The sequence below is a fragment of the Hyperolius riggenbachi genome, chromosome 6 (assembly GCF_040937935.1).
Source record: "Hyperolius riggenbachi isolate aHypRig1 chromosome 6, aHypRig1.pri, whole genome shotgun sequence".
NCBI lineage: Eukaryota > Metazoa > Chordata > Amphibia > Anura > Hyperoliidae > Hyperolius > Hyperolius riggenbachi.
This window is the reverse complement of record NC_090651.1, coordinates 193009883-193025820: the sequence shown is the minus strand read 5'-3', so window position 1 is coordinate 193025820 and position 15938 is coordinate 193009883. Positions and strand designations below refer to the sequence as shown.

General features: G+C 48.9%; 1 protein-coding gene and 1 pseudogene across 3 annotated transcripts in view; one reads left to right on the top strand and one right to left on the bottom strand.

Moving 5' to 3' along the window:
• The window catches only part of SLC37A2 (solute carrier family 37 member 2), a 1087044-nt gene that overhangs the window by 353146 nt on the left and 717960 nt on the right, over positions 1 to 15938 (top strand). The window lies entirely within an intron of this gene.
• Positions 7137 to 7796, bottom strand: LOC137522622 (uncharacterized; annotated as a pseudogene).

Below are 15938 nucleotides of genomic sequence, written 5' to 3'. Positions count from 1 at the left end.
GAGATCTGCTCCTTTGTGCGTTGGCTTAGCAAGAGCTTTATTGTGGTCATTTACCTAGCGTTTTTGCTCACATACACCTCCTATATACACCTATATTGTTGTTAGTTAGATAGACATTGTATTTTAGTTAGTAGCTTTTGTGTTACATAGAGAGAGACTCAGACAGCTGCTGCAGGCTTACAGCTTTAGGCCTCAGGGCTCTCCTGTCCTCTGTTTATTTCTCATCTATACCAGTATTTCTGCTGTCCTTTAGTACTGATTGATTGTATTTTGTATTGTAGTTATATACTGTAACTGTACTAGGACACTCACTCAGTCACTGTTCATAGGCTACTAGCTCCTGCGTGTGCGTGCACTCACTGTCTGTGTACTGTACACACACTCTATTTCCTTCTGAATAGTTATATACTGTAACTGTACTAGGACACTCACTGACTGTCACTGTTCATAGGCTAGCTCCTGCGTGTGCGTGCACTCACTGTCTGTGTACTGTAGTGTACACACACTCTAGTTTCTTCTGATTAGTTATATACTGTAACTGTACTAGGACACTCACTCACTGACACTGTTCATAGGCTACTAGCTCCTGCGTGTGCGTGCACTCACTGTCTGTGTACTGTAGTGTACACACACTCTATTTCCTTCTGAATAGTTATATACTGTAACTGTACTAGGACACTCACTGTCACTGTTCATAGGCTACTAGCTCCTGCGTGTGCGTGCACTCACTGTCTGTGTACTGTAGTGTACACACACTCTATTTCCTTCTGAATAGTTATATACTGTAACTGTACTAGGACACTCACTGTCACTGTTCATAGGCTACTAGCTCCTGCGTGTGCGTGCACTCACTGTCTGTGTACTGTACACACACTCTATTTCCTTCTGAATAGTTATATACTGTAACTGTACTAGGACACTCACTGTCACTGTTCATAGGCTACTAGCTCCTGCGTGTGCGTGCACTCACTGCCTGTGTACTGTACACACACTCTATTTCCTTCTGAATAGTGATATACTGTAACTGTACTAGGACACTCACTGTCACTGTTCATAGGCCACTAGCTCCTGCGTGTGCGTGCACTCACTGTCTGTGTACTGTACACACACTCTATTTCCTTCTGAATAGTTATATACTGTAACTGTACTAGGACACTCACTGTCACTGTTACTGTACACACACTCTATTTCCTTCTGATTACTGATTGATTATTGTAATTTCTGGTTGTACTTACTGTTACTACTTACTGTACTAGTAGCGACACTCAGTCACTGTTCATAGGCTAGCTCCTGCGTGTGCGTGCACTCACTCACTGTCTGTGTACACACACTCTATTTCCTTGTGATTATTACTACTGGTTATTGTAACTTCTAGTTGTACTTACTGACTCTGTTACTACTTACTTACTGTACTAGACACTCACTCAGTCACCTCGCCCACCAACCCACTCCATTAAAGTACCCCACTTTTCACCCGCCCTTTTAAAAAACTTTTGTGTTTACGCCCAAAACATCGAAGATGTCTGGAAGTGGCAGCCAGCGCGGTCTGGGCAAGGGGAAGGGCAGCAAGGGAATCAGGAGGAGAGGGAGCACCATGCACAGTTCCGCAGCAGCAGCAGCGTCAGTGGCTAAGATTCCTCCTATAGCCACTGGCCGTGGACGCCTTGGGCGCCGCCCAGCAGGAGCATCTGCAACTCACGCTGCAGAGACACAGCAGCAGCAGCGTGTAGCACCTGCTCCGATTTTCCTCCAGCCGGGTCGGAAACGTCCCATTGATGAAAAGGATGCAGACACTGTGGTGCAACTGATGACGGAGGATGAGCAGCCCGCCATCAGCTCTGCATCCGAGGCCTCCACCCTCACCACCACCACCCCTGTTCGCAGCAGCCGCCCAGCAGGGCCTGGGGAGGAGGCCAGTTCACCGTCAGTCGCCGACCTGTCACTCAGCACTCTTTTGACCCCAGGCATGATGAGTCAATTGTCTGCTGTTGTTGGCGATTTGGAGGAGGAGATGCTGATGGGCACTTTGGGGATGAGGGATTGGACAGCAAAACTGTGGCGACAGTCAAGCAGCCCATCCATGCATCAGGAGAGGAGTTTGGGGGGTCATCATCCCAGCAGGACATGTTTCAGGAGGGGGAGGATGATGATGACACGGTGACAGACAGAGACTGGGAGCCACCAGCTCCAGGGGGTGTCGTCATCAGCAGCTCTGAGGAGGAGGAGGAGGATGCGCTTGTGGGCCTTGCAAGGAGGCGCATCATTGCAAGCATTGGCAGCAGTAGGCAGGTCCCCCAGCCTGCTGGTGTCTCAGGCTCAGCAGCAGCAGCAGCAGCATCTGCCAGTACCACCACCAGCCGCACCCAAGCCCCTCCCCCCCCCAACCACCACAGGGAGACAGGCAGCAGCGGTTCCATGCCGTAGGGGGTTGTTTTTGTCACCAATCTGGCGCTTTTTCACCATGCCCACAGTGTACAGCAAGTACGCCACTTGCAACCACTGTCAGCGGAAGTTGAGCAGAGGTGCAGACCCCTTAAAGTTCAGCACCAGCTCGCTCATCAACCACCTTGCTGCGAAACATTTCCACCAGCATGAGGAGTTCCAGAGGCTGAAGGCATATGGTGCTGGCAGTGGCACCACACCCATCACTGCACAGCCTTCAGCAGCAGCAGCAACAACAGCAGCCACCCGCCCTCCTGCTCCTCTAGCAGCACCAGCAGGAGTGCGGAAATGCACTGCTCCTCCCCCCTCTGCAACTCCTGCCGCCGACACTGAGGCCTGTTCTGGCAGCCAGTCCTCAGTGGCCTCCTCTGCTGTGTCTGCTGATTCCCGTGCCAGCAAAAGGCCACGCCAGAGCCTTTTGAGCGAGTCCTTCCAGGGGGTGGTTAGGGCTCTGCCTCCCAGCAGCCGTCGCGTGCGGCAGCTGAACGGCTTGCTGGCACGGGCCATGTGCTCCCAACTCCTGCTGTACACGCTTGTGCAGGAGGGGAGCGACATTCGTGCGCTGCTTGCTTGCGCAGCCCCAGACTGGCAGCTCCCCAGCAGACACTTCTTCGCCCGCAAGGCCATTCCTGCACTGCACCGCTTTGTGATGGCCAATGTGGAGCGAGGGCTGGAGCACGCGGTTGGTGAAAGGGTCCACGTCACCATGGACTCCTGGAGCAGCCGCTTCGGGACAGGCCGCTACCTGTCCTTCACTGTCCACTGGGTCAGCTTGGTGGAAGGGGGTGAGGATGGGAGAGCAGCAGCGGGCACAGCAGCAGCAGCAACACAGTGGGTGGTGCCACCCCGCAGGGTCGGGGGAACTGCAGCAGGTTCCTCCGATCCTTTGCCATCCTCCGGCACACCTGGCCAAACCCCCCGCCTCAGCAGCAGCGTGAAGGCCCGCCACTGCCAAGCGCTGCTGCACTTGGTCAGCCTTGGGAAGACCAAGCTGACGGCAACCCATGTGTTGGCCAAACTCCAGGAGCAGGAGAGGATTTGGCTGACCCCCATAGGCCTCAGAGTCGGAGAGGTGGTGGCCGACAATGGGGCCAATCTGGTTGCCGCAATAGACAGGGGAAACCTGACCCACATCCCCTGTCTTGCCCACGTGCTGAACCTGGTGGTGCAGAAGTTCTTGCGCACCTACCAGGGGATGGGCGAACTGCTGGAAACGGCAAGGAACGTTGTGCGTCACTTCCGGCGCTCGGCTGCAGCCTGTGTGAGCCTGGAAGACGTGCAAAAGGAGCTGGAGCTGCCACGCCATCGGGTGATCCTTGACGTTCCGACTCGCTGGAACTCCACCCTGGCGATGTTGGAGCGTCTGGTTGAACAGAAGCACGCTGTCAACCAGTACCTTGCCCTGGCCACTGTTTCCGCCGCTCAGAGAAGGGACAAGACCAGCAACATCCCGTCCATCGTCCCCGATGATGACTGGAGGCACATGCAGCAGGTGTGCTTAGTGCTGGCTCCCTTTCTGCAGGCCACTAACATGGTGAGCAGGGACCATGCTATGGTCTGCGAGTGGGTGCCCCTGGTTTGTCTGCTGAACAGGGCCCTCGATGCTTTGCTGGAACAGGGAGCGGCAGCCTTGGACCAGCAGGAGCGGCAAGCAGCTGCACAGTCCACCTCTAAAGGGGGAGGAGGAGGAGGACTTGGTGGAGGTCCCTGACCTTGCTGCTGATGAGGGGGATCAGCACAGCGCAGCTGAGTTGGTGCGGGGGTGGAGAGAGGATGAGGCGGCAGAGGAGGAGGATGAGGAGGACAGCACTGCCGTCGATGTGCCAGCAGACGTGGCCCGCCTCTTCCCAATGGCAGCGCACATGCTGACGTGCCTGCGCAGGGACCCCAGGGTGATCCAGATGAAGCAGAGGGAGGACATCTGGATCAGCATGATGTTGGACCTGCGCCTCAAGGGGAAGTTGAGCCAGTTCCTGCCGCCTGCAGGAGGAGACCCAGCGCAACAAATAAGGAGCTTGCAGCAGGCCCTTGTTGAGCGCTTGGAGGAAGCCTTCCCCCAGCCTTCCACCCCCACTGTCCAGCCAGCACAGAGGCAGCAGCAGGTGCCTGCATCCAGCAGCAAGCGCCCCACAGACCTGCTGTCTCTCAGCCACGAGCTCTACAGGACTGTAGAGGCTCCGGCAGCAGTGACTAGAGAGGAGGTGCATGCAGCAGCATCCTCCTCCGGTCACAGCCAGCGCCTGACCCGCATGGTGGCTGACTACATGGGGTCCTACAGCGGGCTTGACAGCGATGCCCCTGTTGATCCCATGGAGTATTGGGTCAAGCGCCTGGAGATCTGGAGCGAGCTGGCGCAGTACGCCCTGGAAGTGCTGTCCTGCCCCCCTTCCAGCGTGCTGTCCGAGCGCTGCTTCAGTGCAGCTGGTGGCGTGGTCACCGAGAAACGCTCACGTCTGTCTCACAAGTCTGTGGACAGACTGACGTTTCTCAAGATGAACCAGGCGTGGGTGGAAGGCGAGTTCCTGGCCCCTGTTGTCGGCGAGAGGGGGACATGAACTGGCTGCCGGAACTTAGAACCATCGTTAATGTGCCTTACCACCCTTTACCACCTCCTGGCTCCTGCTCACTAAGCCAGCCTGGTTCACTTTGACTATTACGTCGCCTGCAGCCACACATTTTACAACTACAGTGGGCTGCTGTGTACTGCCCTTCTGCTGTCTGTCTGTGTTTCCCACTGCCAGGGTACACAGATTTACATTCTGCTGCCACTCTGCCACCAGCTATTACGTCAAAAAATAGCTATATATCTGTGTAATTTGTTTTACAAACAAAACCAAAAAACCATAAAAAAAAAAAAGGTTTAATTTTTCTGAGGTGCCCGGGTTGAAAACTGTGTTGTCCCAGTTGTGTATTGGACACGATGTGGGCTGCACGACCGCTGTCTGGGACCTCCTGTTGTGTTTATTTACAGCCCTGGTATCACCCGCTAGGTACCAGGGCTATTATGTCACGCTGCCTGCCTGCTGCCACACTCACACTACTCCTTCATTCCTCCTGCTGCTGCTGCTGTCTGTCTGTGTTTCCCACTGCCAGGGTACACAGAATTACATTCTGCTGCCACTCTGCCACCAGCTATTACGTCAAAAAATAGCTATATCTGTGTAATTGGTTGTAAAACCAAAACTACAAAACCATAAAAAAAAAAAAAGGTTTAATTTTTCAGAGGTGCCCGGGTTGAAAACTGTGTTGTCCCAGTTGTGTATTGGACACGATGTGGGCTGCACGACCGCTGTCTGGGACCTCCTGTTGTGTTTATTTACAGCCCTGGTATCACCCGCTAGGTACCAGGGCTATTATGTCACGCTGCCTGCCTGCTGCCACACTCACACTACTCCTCCATTCCTCCTGCTGCTGCTGCTGTCTGTCTGTGTTTCCCACTGCCAGGGTACACAGATATACATTCTGCTGCCACTCTGCCACCAGCTATTACGTAAAAAAATAGCTATATCTGTGTAATTGGTTGTAAAACTAAAACTACAAAACCATAAAAAAAAAAAAAAGGTTTAATTTTTCAGAGGTGCCCGGGTTGAAAACTGTGTTGTCCCAGTTGTGTATTGGACACGATGTGGGCTGCACGACCGCTGTCTGGGACCTCCTGTTGTGTTTATTTACAGCCCTGGTATCACCCGCTAGGTACCAGGGCTATTATGTCACGCTGCCTGCCTGCTGCCACACTCACACTACTCCTCCATTCCTCCTGCTGCTGCTGCTGTCTGTCTGTGTTTCCCACTGCCAGGGTACACAGAATTACATTCTGCTGCCACTCTGCCACCAGCTATTACGTCAAACAATAGCTGCTCACATTACTCCTCCATTCCTCCTGCTGCTGCTGCTGTCGGTCTGTTTTTCCCACTGCCAGGGTACACAGAATTACATTCTGCTGCCACTCTGCCACCAGCTATTACGTCAAAAAATAGCTATATCTGTGTAATTGGTTGTAAAACCAAAACTACAAAACCATAAAAAAAAAAAGGTTTAATTTTTCAGAGGTGCCCGGGTTGAAAACTGTGTTGTCCCAGTTGTGTATTGGACACGATGTGGGCTGCACGACCGCTGTCTGGGACCTCCTGCCTGCTGTGTTTATTTACAGCTCTGGTATCACAGCTAGGTACCAGGGCTATTATGTCACGCTGCCTGCCTCATTGACTGCCTGCTGCCACACACTCATCCTCCTCCTCCTGCTGTTGAATTTACCTCCTGCTGTCTGTGTGTTTCCACTGCCAGGGAGCACATACAATGGCGCTTCCAACATGCGTGCGCCACCAGCTATTTGTTACGCTCAAAAATAGCTGCATTTCTTTAAAAAAAAAATTGAAAAGAGAAATAAGTGAAGAAGAAGAAGACGATATAGAAAAAGGAGAAGAAGAAGAAGGAGAAGAAGAAGGAGAAGAAGAAGAAGAAGGAGAAGAAGAAGAAGAAGAAGAAGGAGAAGAAGAAGAAGGAGAAGAAGAAGAAGATGAAGAAGAAGATGAAGATGAAGAAGAAGAAGAAGAAGAAGAAGATGAAGAAGATCAAGAAGATGAAGAAGATCAAGAAGAAGAAGATCAAGAAGATGAAGATGGAGAAGATGGAGAAGATGAAGAAGATGAAGAAGATGAAGAAGATGAAGAAGAAGAAGATGGAGAAGATGAAGAAGATGATGATGAAGAAGAAGAAGAAGATGAAGAAGATGAAGAAGAAGAAGAAGATGAAGAAGAAGATATAGAAGAAGATATAGATAAAGAAGATATAGATCAAGAAGAAGAAGATGAAGAAGATGAAGAAGAAGAAGATGGAGAAGATGAAGAAGAAGAAGAAGAAGATGAAGAAGATGAAGAAGAAGAAGAAGAAGATGAAGAAGAAGATGAAGAAGATGAAGAAGATGAAGAAGATCAAGAAGAAGAAGATGAAGAAGATGAAGAAGATGAAGAAGAAGAAGAAGAAGAAGATGAAGAAGAAGATGAAGAAGATGAAGAAGATGAAGATGGAGAAGATGAAGAAGATGAAGAAGATGAAGAAGAAGAAGATGGAGAAGATGAAGAAGATGAAGAAGATGATGATGAAGAAGAAGAAGATGAAGAAGAAGAAGATGAAGAAGAAGAAGATGGAGAAGATGAAGAAGAAGAAGATGAAGAAGATGAAGAAGATGAAGAAGAAGAAGATGAAGAAGATGAAGAAGAAGAAGATGAAGAAGATGAAGAAGATGAAGAAGAAGAAGAAGAAGAAGAAGATGAAGAAGATGAAGAAGAAGAAGAAGATGATGATGAAGAAGATGAAGAAGATGAAAAAGAAGAAGAAGATGAAAAAGAAGAAGATGAAGAAGAAGAAGAAGATATAGAAGAAGATATAGAAGAAGAAGATATAGAAGAAGATATAGAAGAAGAAGAAGAAGATATAGAAGATAAAGAAGAAGAAGAAGAAGTATATACAGTACTGAACAAAATTCTGGACACAACTTCTCTTTCCACCTTTTTTTTTTAAAGGAACATCCCCACATAATCACTTGCTGTTGTTACTTGGAAAAAAAGATGTTTCTTGCATCATTCACCCTCAAAACAAGTGTTGGAAGCTATTTAAGGCCAATTCGAATAGTCAGCTCGAATAATGAGCTCGAATACCGACTCGAATAGTGAGCTCGAAGTCCGAGGTCGAATCGAATAGTAAAAATGATTCGACTCGAATATTCGACTGACCTCGAATAATTTACTATTCGAATTCGACCAAACTCGAATTTTAAAAAGGGGTATTTGAGCACAACTGACTGTGATACGCAAGCCCGTTCACCACGACAAGGTAACGATCATGAAGGGAAATTGACATCATGTACGTGCCTTTTTTGGTTGTTGCAGTCACTGTGTAGCACCAGAGGCCAGAAAAATCAGGCACGCACAGTCACATGCCAGAAAAATTTGGTTATGTAGCAGCGCCTTAACCACTTCCCGACCGCCTAACGCACAGGGGCGGCCGGGAAGTGGAGCCCGCAAGGACCAGCTCACCCACAGAGCTGGCGGTCCTTGTAAGGGCATGGGCGGAGCGATCGCGTCATCCGCCGGCGCCCGTCTCCGCTCACCACCGCAACATCCCGCCGGCCATACGGAAGCGCCGGCGGGATGTTAACCCCACGATCGCCGGATACAAAGTGTATAATACACTTTGTAATGTTTACAAAGTGTATTATACAGGCTGCCTCCTGCCCTGGTGGTCCCAATGTCCGAGGGACCACCAGGGCAGGCTGCAGCCACCCTATGTCGCACCCAAGCACACTGATTTCTCCCCCCCCTGCCCCAGATCGCCCACAGCACCCCTCAGACCCCCCCCTGCCCACCCCCCAGACCCCTGTTTGCACCCAATCACCCTCCTAATCACCCATCAATCACTCCCTGTCACTATCTGTAAACGCTATTTTTTTTTTATCCCCCCCCTGCCCCCTGCCCCCTCCTGATCACCCCCCCACCCCTCAGATTCTCCCCAGACCCCCCCCCCCCCCGTGTACTGTATGCATCTATCCCCCTGATCACCTGTCAATCACCGGTCAATCACCTGTCAATCACCCATCAATCACCCATCAATCACCCCTGTCACTGCCACCCATCAATCAGCCCCTAACCTGCCCCTTGCGGGCAATCTGATCACCCACTCACACCAATAGATCGCCCGCAGATCCGACGTCAGATCACCTCCCAAGTGCAGTGTTTACATCTGTTATCTACCCTAAACACCCACTAATTACCCATCAATCACTCATCAATCACCCCCTATCACCACCTGTCACTGTTACCCATCAGATCAGACCCTAATCTGCCCCTTGCGGGCACCCAATCACCCGCCTACACGCTCAGATTGCCCTCAGACCCCCCCTTATCAATTCGACAGTGCATTAGTTACATCTGTTCTTCCCTGTAATAACCCACTGATCACCTGTCAATCACCTGTCAATCACCCATCAATCACCCCCTGTCACTGCCACCCATCAATCACCCCCTGGCACTGCCACCCATCAATCAGCCCCTAACCTGCCCCTTGCGGGCAATCTGATCACCCACCCACACCAATAGTTCGCCCGCAGATCCGACGTCAGATCACCTCCCAAGTGCAGTGTTTATATCTGTTCTCTACCCTAAACACCCACTAATTACCCATCAATCACCCCCTGTCACTGCTACCTATCAGATTAGACCCCTATCTGCCCCTAGGGCACTCAATCACCCGCCCACACCCTCAGAATGCCCTCAGGCCCCAGCCCTGATCACCTCGCCAGTGCATTGCTTCCATCTATTCCCCCCTCTAATCACACCTTGGGACACCCATCAATCACCTCCTGTCACCCCCTAGCACACCTACCCATCAGATCAGGCCCTAATTTGCCCCGTGTGGGCTCTTGATCACTCGGCCAAACCCTCAGATCCCCCTCAGACCCCCTTCCGATCACCTCCCCAGTGCATTGATTGCATCTATTTTCCCCTCTAACCACCCCCTAAGACACCCATCAATCACCTCCTGTCACCCCCCTAGCACTCCTATCCATCAGATCAGGCCCAATACAACCTGTCATCTATAAGGCCACCCTGCATATGACCGGATTCACAAAATTCGCCCCCTCATAGACCACCTCTCATCAAAATTTGCAGATGCGTATACCCCTGAACAGTCATTTTGAGACATTTGGTTTCCAGACTACTCACGGTTTTGGGCCCGTAAAATGCCAGGGCGGTATAGGAACCCCACAAACTGATCCCATTTTAGAAAAAAGACACCCCAATGTATTCTGTTAGGTGTATGACGAGTTCATAGAAGATTTTATTTTTTGTCAAAAGTTAGCGGAAATTGATTTTTGTTTTTTTTTTCACAAAGTGTCATTTTTCACTAACTTGTGACAAAAAATAAAATCTTCTATGAACTCGCCATACACCTAACGGAATACCTTGGGGTGTCTTCTTTCTAAAATGGGGTCACTTGTGGGGTTCCTATACTGCCCTGGCATTTTAGGGGCCCTAAACCGTGAGGAGTAGTCTAGAAAACAAATGCCTCAAAATGACCTGTGATTAGGACCTAGGCTGCAAAAAAGTGTCACACATGTGGTATCGCCGTACTCAGGAGAAGCAGTATAATGTGTTTTGGGGTGTATTTTTACACATACCCATGCTGGGTGGGAGAAATCTCTCTGTAAATGGACAATTGTGGGTAAAAAAAATGAAACAATTGTCATTTACAGAGATATTTCTCCCACCCAGCATGGGTATGTGTAAAAATACACCCCAAAACACATTATACTACTTCTCCTGAGTACGGCGGTACCACATATGTGGCACTTTTTTACACCCTAAGTACGCTAAGGGGCCCAAAGTCCAATGAGTACCTTTAGGATTTCACAGGTCATTTTGCGACATTTGGTTTCAAGACTACTCCTCACGGTTTAGGGCCCCTAAAATGCCAGGGCAGTATAGGAACCCCACAAATGACCCCATTCTAGAAAGAAGACACCCAAATGTATTCCGTTAGGAGTATGGTGAGTTCATAGAAGATTTTATTTTTTGTCACAAGTTAGCGGAAAATTACACTTTGTGAAAAAAAACCAATTAAAATCAATTTCCGCTAACTTGTGACAAAAAAATAAAACTTCTATGAACTCACCATACTCCTAACGGAATACCTTGGGGTGTCTTCTTTCTAAAATGGGGTCATTAGTGGGGTTCCTATACTGCCCTGGCATTTTAGGGGCCCTAAACCGCGAGGAGTAGTCTTGAAACAAAAATGACCTGTGAAATCCTAAAGGTACTCATTGGACTTTGGGCCCCTTAGCGCAGTTAGGCTGCAAAAAAGTGCCAATCATGTGGTATCACCGTACTCGGGAGAAGTAGTATAATGTGTTTTGCGGTGTATTTTTACACATACCCATGCTGGGTGGGAGAAATACCTCTGTAAATGACAATCTTTTGATTTTTTTACACACAGTTGTCCATTTACAGAGTTATTTCTCCCACCCAGCATTGGTATGTGTAAAAATACACCCCAAAAGACATTGTACTACTTCTCCCGAGTACGGCGATACCACATGTGTGGCACTTTTTTGCACCCTAACTGCGCTAAGGGGCCCAAAGTCCAATGAGTACCTTTAGGATTTCACAGGTCATTTTGAGAAATTTTGTTTCAAGACTACTCCTCACGGTTTAGGGCCCCTAAAATGCCAGGACAGTATAGGAACCCCACAAATGACTCCATTTTAGAAAGAAGACACCCCAAGGTATTCTGTTAGTAGTACGGTGAGTTCATAGAAGATTTTATTTTTTGTCACAAGTTAGCGGAAATTGATTTGTATTGTTTTTTTTTCACAAAGTGTTATTTTCCGCTAACTTGTGACAAAAAATAAAATCTTCTATGAACTCACCGTACTACTAACGGAATACCTTGGGGTGTCTTCTTTCGAAAATGGGGTCATTTGTGGGGTTCCTTTACTGTCCTGGCATTTTAGGGGCCCTAAACCGTGAGGAGTAGTCTTGAAACGAAATTTCTCAAAATGACCTGTGAAATCCTAAAGGTACTCATTGGACTTTGGGCCCCTTAGCGCAGTTAGGGTGCAAAAAAGTGCCACACATGTGGTATCGCCGTACTCAGGAGAAGTAGTATAATGTGTTTTGGGGTGTATTTTTACACATACCCATACTGAGTGGGAGAAAGATCTCTGTAAATGGACAATTGTGTGTAAAAAAAAAATCAAAAGATTGTCATTTACAGAGATATTTCTCCCACCCAGCATCGGTATGTGTAAAAATACACCCCAAAACACATTATACTACTTCTCCTGACTACGGCAATACCACATGTGTGGCACTTTTTTGCAGCCTAACTGCGCTAAGGGGCCCAAAGTCCAATGAGCACCTTTAGGCTTTACAGGGGTGCTTATAAATTAGCACCCCCCAAAATGCGAGGACAGTAAACACACCCCACAAATGACCCCATTTTGGAAAGTAGACACTTCAAGGTATTCAGAGAGGGGCATGGTGAGTCCGTGGCAGATTTCATTTTTTTTTGTCGCAAGTTAGAAGAAATGGAATCTTTTTTTTTTGTCACAAAATGTCATTTTCCGCTTACTTGTGACAAAAATTAATATCTTCTATGAACTCACTATGCCTCTCAGTGAATACTTTGGGATGTCTTCTTTCCAAAATGAGGTCATTTGGGGGTATTTATACTATCCTGGAATTCTAGCCCCTCATGAAACATGTCAGGTGGTCAGAAAAGTCATAGATGCTTGAAAATGGGAAAATTCACTTTTTGCGCCATAGTTTGTAAACGCTATAACTTTTACCCAAACCAATAAATATACACTGAATGGGTTTTTTTTAATCAAAAACATGTTTGTCCACATTTTTCGCGCTGCATGTATACAGAAATTTTACTTTATTTGAAAAATGTCAGCACAGAAAGTTAAAAAAATCATTTTTTTGCCAAAATTCATGTCTTTTTTGATGAATAAAATAAAAAGTAAAAATCGCAGGAGCAATCAAATAGCACCAAAAGAAAGCTTTATTAGTGACAAGAAAAGGAGCCAAAATTCATTTAGGTGGTAGGTTGTATGAGCGAGCAATAAACCGTGAAAGCTGCAGTGGTCTGAATGGAAAAAAAGTGGCCGGTCCTTAAGGGGGGTAAAGCCCACGGTCCTCAAGTGGTTAAAAATTCAGGATTAAACTGGACCCTGTTGGTGGTGGTGAAGATGTCACGCAGCGCGCAAAAAGGATATACAGCTGTGTGGGGACTGATTTACAAGTCTTCCGGCAGGCAGTAACTAGAGACGGCCCGAATTGTTCGCCGTCCCACAAGGTGGCGAGGAGCCTATCGCCACACCACGCGTACTCAGCGTTCCCCGCTGCCCACAACACCACAGCCGGAGAGCGCCCGCTAGCCGCACCTAGGCATAGCCAGGCAAAGCGGAGGAGCTTACCATGACTCTGCAGCATCAAAGGCTGACATGGTGTCAGCGCGCAGTCAGCGCATAGAGACAATCATATGTCAAAGCCTGATGGCAGTGCGTGGTATGTTCAGCTGATTTCCCCAGAATTGTGGATAGGAATGTCCTGCACTTCACCCCTCCGTGCAATGCATAGACGGTAACTGTTGGAGTGGAGTGGATTAGAAAGTGACACAAGTTAGAGGAATCACTGCTGCAGTGGAATGGCCGGCGGCTAACTGGAGAGGAGTGGAAAGGAGTGATAAAGTGGAACTACTTCAAGTCTGGGAGTACCGCAAGTATAATCAATTAGAGCTTGCATAAGATGACATATGGGAGATATTGCTCCATCTAACGGTATCCTGGCTTGCACCCCTCTATCTTGATTAACGCTTGCCTGCTGCACCTTGCTCACTAACATTGGACTCATCCCCATTAGGGGGAGGCAGCTGCTGTATGCACGGTGAAGGTCGGTGTGTGTGTTGTGGGTGGGCTGGGCCTGCGTGGATGGAGCAGAGGAGTCCCTGACAGACTCCATGCACACAGGCCTAGAGTATTGATCTAGGGGTTGTGTGGGATGGCTCCTTGGTTTTTATTGTTCCAATTTCTGCGCAGAAATATGTTTTAACACTGTCTGTGGTTTGGTCGTTAAAGGTGTATACCGGCAGTTTTGTATGTTCAATAAAGCATCATGTATACAACTGAGATGTACTAGGTGTGTATGGCCAACTCTGTGCTATAATTTCTATATATGAATCAACACTGGCTGCACCAATTTACCAGTTTCTTGATCTAACATTCTCAAGGTGAGCACTTTGAGCATATGTGCTGCAGTTCCATGGCAAATCCCCAACTCTTTTCTGTGTAAGTAATGTACCTACCCTGACCGTGCTTGGCAGACCAGGCATCCGTGGTCAGATGGACCCTTGACCCAAAGCTGTGTGCCAGAGATGACACCACTTGCCTCTCAACTTCACGGGACAGTTTGGGTATAGCCTTTTTAGAAAAATTATTGAGGCCTGGTATCTTCCACTGCGGTGTCCCAATGGCCACAAATTTACGGAAGGCCTCAGAGTCCTCCAGCTGGTATGGTAACAGTTCCGCCAAGCCAGCTATCAGACACCGGGCAAGGGGGTGACTGTCAGAAATTGGCTTTTTCCGCTCAAATATTTCCTTCACGGACACCTGGCTGCTGTGGGCAGAGCAGCAGGAACCGCTCAAGGGCAGAAGCAGAGTGGAGTGGGGTGGCTGTGAAGGTGCAAGGGAAAAAGCGGCTGAAGATGCTGCACCTGAAGGAGGAAGAGGAGGAAGGTGGCTTTGCTTTTGTGTGCTGCTTTTGCTCAGGTGCTCTTCCCATTGCAGTTTGTGCCTTTTCTGTAGGTGCCTTCGTAAGGCAGTTGTCCCTACGTGGGTGTTGGCCTTTCCACGGCTCAATTTTTGGAGGCAGAGAGAACAGATGGCATTACTCTGATCTACGGACGACACATTAAAAAATTTCCAAACCGCTGAGCCCACCTGGGGTGATTGCACTATGGTGGCATCAGCACCTGACGTTGAAGGGCACGTTGACTGGCGCCGGACACTGCCACCAGCTGTTTCTGATGACAAGCTCCCCCTGCTTCTTTCAGCAACTCGTCTCCTCCTACTCCTCTCTGGCTCCCCCTCTGAGCTGTCCCCTTGGTCATCTTGTCTCTAAGGATCCCACATGGTATCCGTATCATCGTCATCATCATAATCATCCTGCCCAGCTTTGCTTGCCTCAGACACCTGCAAAACTGCACCAACAGCAGGTACTTCATCATCCTCATACTCACACGTTACGTCCATAGTGTCGCCGCCTAACTCAGACGTATGAGGTGGTGTAACTTGCTTAGCGCCTTCATCTGGTTGTAACAATAATGGCTGTGAATCAGTTAATTCCCCACCAATTAACTCCTGCGAAGTGTCAAATGCAGCGGCTGTGGTGCTTGTAGTAGCGCTGGTGGCTGCGGAAGATGAGGTGTTCTGTGTTAAAAAGTCAACCACGTCCTGACAATCTTGGGAGGAGATGGGACGTGCCTTCTTTTGAGCACTGTACTTTGGGCCAGGGACGCACAAAATCACATCAACATGACCTCGCACAGACCTGCCGGGTGGCCTTTCTCTGGGTCTGCCTCTACCTCTGCCTCTACCTGTTTTGTCCATATTGGGGGGGATGAAGTGAAAGTTATGCACTGACTTGACTAATACAATGTGCAGTCACACAGGTGCAGTTAACAGGTATGCACGGAGTGGTATATCACACTGCGTGCCCTCACGTAGGTGGGTGGGTGCACAATGAACAACAGGTAGGCATGTGCAGTGGGTATTACAATGTGCACCTGTCACACACAGACAGGTCCTGGACAGGCACAGTGACACTGCGTGCGCTCACGTAGGTAGGTGGGTGCACAGTGAACAACAGGTAGGTATATGCAGTGGGTATTACCATGTGTACCTGTCACACACAGACAGGTACCGGACGGGCACAGTG